General features: G+C 46.8%; 1 protein-coding gene across 1 annotated transcript in view; it reads right to left on the minus strand.

Moving 5' to 3' along the window:
- TRIM2 (tripartite motif containing 2) overlaps window positions 1–6,331 on the minus strand; it is a 186,734-nt gene extending 180,403 nt beyond the window's left edge. The window contains exon 1 of the mRNA XM_070770109.1: window positions 6,205–6,331. The gene's annotated coding sequence lies outside the window, so the exon portion shown is untranslated. The remainder of the gene's footprint in view (window positions 1–6,204) is intronic.
- Window positions 6,332–6,869: the final 538 nt, after the last annotated feature.

The raw sequence follows: 6,869 nt of genomic DNA on the forward strand, positions 1-6,869 counted from the left end.
ACTGAGCGACTTCACTCAGCAACTCAACTCACAGTTCATATCATTGTATAACTGAACTTAGTACTAACATTATCATTAATCTCATATAACAAGAATATTTGATCATGCAAGACAGATGAATTGAATAGTCATGAATATACAGCTGCATTTTAGCCAACAGTAGCAAATTTCCCCTTAATCAATTTTTCTACCATCATCCTGAAGTTCCAAAAAAGTGGAATGGACACACCAGGGACTCTTTGTCCCTGGACACACTTAGAGATCTTCTGTGAAGAATGAGTTTACTAAAAAGAGCCAACAGGAAGTTTCTAGAATGGGAAAAAACTACCTGAAGGGAAAATACAAGCTGCTTGCATCACCCTGGTCAACAGCGTGCACGGGCCAGGCTGCTCCATAGGCAACCTGTCATTATCAAGCCAGAAATGGACGGGACTTGTTGTTCTGGCTGCTGGAGAGCAGGCAGTTGGTACATATAACAGTCAGCCTGGGCTACGGCCGGAAGGAGGACAGACATTAAGGAAGGCTGATTCCAAAGTACACACTGCAGTTTGGTCCCAGGACTAAAAGGAACCTGAGTGGGAGCAGGCTTACCTACAGCCAATTGCTGGACCACAATTCTGGGATGCATGGTGGTGTGAGTCAGACCCTCAGAGGAACCTCACAGCACCCCGCCTTACATCCCGCTCTTCTGAAGCTGGTCCCCGGCTAGTGGCAGAGACTGACAGTGGGGAATGTGTTCATATGGGATTTCAGGCGAATCAACCACTTTTTCTTCATGCAGACATTAGGGGCTTCCCAGGTGGCTCAGTAGTAAAGAAGTTGCCTGCCAATGCAAGAGACGTGGGTTTGATCCCTGGATCAGGAAGATCCCCTTGAGTAGGAAATGGCAACCTACTCCAGTATTCTTGCCTGGGAAATCCCATGGACAGAGGAGCCTGGGGGGCTACAATGCATGGGGTTGCAAAGAGTTGGATACGACTGAGCGCGAGCACATGCAGATTATACCAGGGCAGAGCATCTCTGCCGCAGCCTAAGGCCTTGGTGGCTTGATACGAGAGTTGATGTAGCTTCTGTCCCTCTACAAAACACATTTCTGGGTTCTGGCATCCAGAATCCGGCCAAGCATGTGGATCCTGTCTCCTTCGCCCTTTTCTGGGCCATTTCTACATTTTAACTTCAAATCTCTCTTTCGTTTTTCCTTGACGGTGAAATCTTTGATCATGGATGCTGCTTTTTAAAAATAATATTTTGGCTGTGCCACGTAGCATGTGAGATCTTAGTTACCCGACCAGGGATCAAACCCCTGCATTAGAAGCTTGGAGTCTTAACCACTGGACCACCATGGAAGTCTCAGGTGTTGTTTCTATGCCTGGAGAACCGAGAAGCTGGCAAAAGCACTGAAGACAGCGTGGTCATGGCTCTGGGAGGGTTTTCACAGCCTGTAGAGTGGAGCCACACATCTGTTCAATCACTCTGGTTTTGCCTGTTCTACAGAGCCTATGGGGAGGGAAAATGGCAGCTGCTAAAGAAAGCTTTTTCCATTTATGTACAGTGCCACCTGGCTTAACAAAGCTGTTTTGAACAAAGCTGGCATCTGTTCATTGCCCTGGGCTAAGTGGTCATCCCCTCTCTGCTGAATCCCTGCCACTGTGCACACCCAGGTCTCGGTGTTAGCCTGGAAGGCTGCCTCATTTCTGGGAAGGGAGGCACCACCCTGGTCTCAGCACTTCGGGGCACGGAGGGGGCGGACAGCCAGAGAGAGGGCAGGTGTCCTGACTTCCCGTTACCTCACCTGCCCCTACATTCACACAAAATAACAGCAGTCCTAATTCAGAGAGAAGAGGCAGGTAGCATCCTGCCAAGTCACATTTTCAGGTCTTCTGAATTTCTCTACTTCTGGCTAGGTTCTCATCTGTGGAAAGTGGTGCTGAGTGCCTCTCCTTTGCTCATGGAGACACACCCTTTTCTGTTGTTTGTGCAGCTTAGGGAAGGTGAGAGGGAAATTCAAAAGATGTATGAACTGGAAACTTTTGAAAATTATGTTTCAGCATCAGAGCTGCTTATATGCACGGACCATGCCCCTCCTAACCCAAGTGATGCCAAAAAGCAGCTTCAGGACAGTTGCCAGATCTCCCATAGAATAGAGCCAGCCTCCCAGTCGTCATTCTCCTTACCTTCATAATCAGCAGACCCAGAAACTCTGAGTGGGAGATGCTGGGCAGAGAGGACACTGGCGACCTCTTACCACAGGGACCCATGATCACCATCCCAATCCCCAGAGCCAGCTCCCTTAACTTAGACCCAGGGGAAGCTTAGGGAACTAGAGGACATTTCTTCATTCAAATAATCAAGAGAGATCTATCAAAGTATACAAATAATAAATGCTGGAGAGGGTGTGGAGAAAAAGAAACCCTCCTACACTGTTGGTGGGAAGGAAAATTAATGCAGTCACTATGGAGAAGAGTAAGGAAGTTCCTTAAGAAACTAAAAATAGAGCTATCGTATGACCCGGCAATCCCATTCCTGGGCATGTATCTGGAGAAAACAATAATACAAAAACATACATGCACCCCAATGTTCATATAGCCAAGACACGAAGGCAACCTAAGTATCCATCAACAGATGAATGGATGAAGAAGATGTGGTACATATATATTAATACAGCAAAATATCAGTCAGCCATATAAAAGAATGAATTAATACCATTTGTAGAAACATGGATGGACCTAGAGATTATCATACTACAGAAACAAGTCAGACAAAGATAAATATCATATGATATAATTTAAAAGTGGAATCTAAAAAAATGATACAAATGAACTTTTATACAAAACAGAAATATATCCACAGACATAGAAAGCAAACTCGGGGTTACCAAAGGGAAAGGGGAGGAGGGATAAATTAGGAGTTAGGGATTAGCATATACTCACTACTATATATAAAATGGGATTTCCCTGATAGCTCAGTTGGTGAAGAATCCACCTGCAATGCAGGAGACCCCGGTTCGACTCCTGGGTTGGGGAGATCCGCTGGAGAAGGGATAGGCTACCCACTCCAGTATTCTTGGGCTTCTCTTGTGGCTCAGCTGGTAAAGAATTCGCTCGCAATTTGGGAGACCCAAGTTTGATACCTGGGTTGGGAAGATCCCCCGGAGAAGGGAAAGGCTACCCACTCCAGTATTCTGGCCTGGAGAATTCCATGGACTGTATAGTCCATGGGGTCACAAAGAGTCAGATAACCAGCAAGGCCCTATTGTATACCACAGGGAACTATACTCAATATCTTGTAATAATTTATTAGGGAAAAGAATCTGAAATAGATACACACACACAAACACAAAAAACACAAAACTGAATTATTTTGTTATACACCTGAAACTAACACTGTAACACAATTGTATTTCAATTAAAAATAATTTTAAAAGAATAAACAAATTTACTACAGTAACAAAACAAAGCAAAACAACAGAACTCAAACTAGAAGAGGCCCCAGAACAGCCCCTAGTCCAGCCCGGCTCCTCCCTGAGGAGAAGGCAGATGTCTGCGGCTGAGGTTGCCTAATCTGGCATGGGGACCAGTTTCAGCAGCTGTGTTTTGTTTGGCAAGCACAATACACTTTTAAATGTTTTACTCTTAATTAGTTGCAACCCTTAAAGATTTGAAGATTCCATATTTATCAGTAAATAACTGGATTTCCAGAAACCCTTGATGAAACAGGATCTGGCGAAGCTGGCTGACAGCCTGTGTGGATCACAGCTGTCTTCTCTCCTGTGGCCCCGTCAGCTCCCTGCTGCTCCTGCAGCCATGGACTCTGCCCTCTTAGGCATGACCAAGGTTCTCCTACCTAATGTTTCACCTCAGGAACTCTGACAAAATATCCACACTCATGTTCAGACCAGTTAAATCAGAATCTCAGCCTGGGGAGGGACCCGGGCCTTAGAAGGATTTTAAAGTCCCCACGTGATTCAAACAGGCAGCCAGGCTAGGGAGCGTTGGGGCTAGACCATGAAGGGCAGATGGGAAATTATTCTCTTTGAGAAGCTCCTCATTTTAATCTTTCACCATTTGAGATGTTCATTCTGTTCTATCAAACCTGGTTTTCTCTACTCCATTCTTTTCAGAAACTCACCCAGCCTCAGGATTTTTAAAAAAATTGTTTTTAAGCTTCTGCTTTTTCTGCTTCATTAAGTTAATTTGGTTGTCCATTCTGAACTCCTCCTCCAGTTTTTCCATATTCTTTTTAAAGTACAATGGACAAAATTAAAAACAACACCTAAAGCATTATTTTACTATAGTAGAATTCAGTAGGCGTATTTATTTCCAGTTCTATCATATTATACTTAGCATCTCAGAACCACATTAATTTTTTTTTTAACTTAATTATCATCTGGTTTTTGTAAACAAGAAACTCATTTGCAGAAGCCCGAGAAACCACACTGCAGGATGGAAAACCAAGTCTGGGAGCAAAGAAAAGCAAGCTTTATTTTCCTGTTAGATGTCAAACTTTCTTCAGGGTCACAACCTGATCATGTAAAATTAAAGAAGGCATATGGGGAGTTCCCTGGTGGTCAGGACTTTGGGCTTTCACTGCTATGGCCCAGGATCAATCCTGGTTGGCAAACAGGTCCTTCAAGCCCCACAGGTTGGCCAAAAAGAAATTCTAGAAATAAAGGGCTCATATGCGTGTCTATGACAGTTTTACTTCTTTACTTACAAATCAAGTAATTTACAACCAACAGGCTAGTCTGTTTTTAGGTTTTCTAAGCTAACTTGATAACCGCTTTTCTTAGGGCTATTTATGCGTTTTTCCATTTTGTAGGCTTTTCCTTTCCTTTCTTTTCTTTTTCATGAAGATAATCTCAACTATCAAGTTATAACAGAAAACCTGTTTAGTGTGGTGAGATCTGAAGACCAGCACAAACCTTAGTGCATCTCTGTGTTACTTTGTCATGCCCACTTTATAGATTAGGAAACTGAGGCCTGGAAACATTTAGCAGTTTGCCCACAGCTGACTGCCCACACACCTAAACTTCAAGGAGTCCTGGCTCTGGCCAGCCCCTGGGGAAGGTGACCCCTTCCATGGCCATCAGCTGCTGACACTGATGGCCAGACAACACAGCTAGAAGGCCAGACAACACAGCTAGAAGGCCAGCCACAGAGGCGGCAAGAGTGAGGCTTGAGATACTACCTCTCAGTATCCCACGTTCAGGCCTGAACCAGGTCGACATGGAAACGCACACGAAATAGTAAACATGATATTCTGGTGTCAACTGAGGCTGTTAGACACTCCTTGGAACCCCTAGGGGAAAGCCAAGGTTTTTAAAGAAATACACAGACCACCGAGAGATCCTGGTATGATGCCAGTCCGTAATATGGGAAATCTTGTCCAGAAATATGTATGTAAATATATATATATATATATACACACACATATATATATATATATATATATATATATATCCGATGCTGAACTTCAAGATTCCCTCTAGCAATCGATAGTAAGGAAAAACACCACACCTCTTCACACTCATAACTTTGGGAAGAAAAGATGGAATTAAGGTCTCTTCGCCTTACTAGGATCTTCATAAAATGTCAGCCCAGTTAGAACACAGTGTTCGAGGAAGAAAAGGGAGGGAGCTCGCTCAGGGACTGGGGCCTGAGCCCCAAGAGGCTCTGAAATCCCCAAGGGATCCGGACGCACCGACCTCTGGAGGCGCGCGAAGCTCCCGGCGGCGCTGCCACACGGGGGTCCCCATGGGACTGGCCGAGATGCTCACCGCCAGCGCGCAAAGGTCCTCCGGGGCGGGGAAACACTGGCCTAACCTCATTGATTCGAGCCAACCGTAAAATGCAGCTTCTCCTCTCTCTCAAAAAGGACCGGAGGTCCTGGGGCAGCACAGGACTGTCTACACCGGCTGCCTAGGCCCGACGTCTTTGTGCATCTGACTCCAAACCACAGGCCCAGATCCCAAAGCGTGCTCAAGACACCGGGCGCTCCAGCCTCCTCTAGCAGCCGCCGGGGCTGTAGCCTCCTCGTCGCGCCGGCGCGCACCACCTACAGACAAGGCGTGGCGGCGCGCGGCCCTCCCACAGCCCGTCGCCCCGCGCGCCGGCCTCTCCTCTGCTGCCTCTGCGTCCCCGCCACCCGGCTGGAAGCCTTAGGAGCCGAGCCGCCGGCCCGCGGCGCGGAGCCACAAATACTCACGTTTCCCACTGTTTACACCAAGTGCGTGACTCTCAGTGGCCACTGCTAATAGTGGCAGCCCGCTAATAGAAGCCAGAGAAAGCGCTCTGAAACCCGCCTTTCAGGCAGCGAGAAGTGACAAGCTGGTGCCCGGCTGAAAGCCCCTCATTTTCTGCAAGCTCACTCAAAATGCGCCTCGGTGCCGCCAACGCAGCTGCCAGGTTTAATAACTGTGTCAGACAGCCCCTCCCCTCCCGCCCCGAGAGACACAAAGATGACGGGCTAGGGACCAAGAAGCGCACGTTCGGCCGCGGCTTTCACCCTGCCTCAGCTCAGGCGATGCCGCAGCCGGAATGACTGCGCAGGCAAGGACCAGGAGAAGGGTCAAACGCCAGCCTTAACCTAGAAACCTCAGTTCTTCCCTAATCGCTCTGAGCAGAGATCTGATACTCTTTCCAACGATACTTGTAAAACAAAACAAGAGGCTAGTGCCTTTCTAATTAACCTAACCTGCGTCACAAATGTAAAGGGGACTTACTTAAAGCAACACAGCAAACCTCAAACCAATTAATACTTGATTTTTCTGGGCACTGGTAGAATATCCTGGCACTATGCAAAGGGCAGGAAGCTCATCAACCTGGGTTTCCCTCATGTTCTGTCGCGCACACGAACTCTCCAGCCTCTCC

Source organism: Bos indicus, chromosome 17 (genome assembly GCF_029378745.1).
Source record: "Bos indicus isolate NIAB-ARS_2022 breed Sahiwal x Tharparkar chromosome 17, NIAB-ARS_B.indTharparkar_mat_pri_1.0, whole genome shotgun sequence".
Classification (NCBI taxonomy): Eukaryota; Metazoa; Chordata; class Mammalia; order Artiodactyla; family Bovidae; genus Bos; species Bos indicus.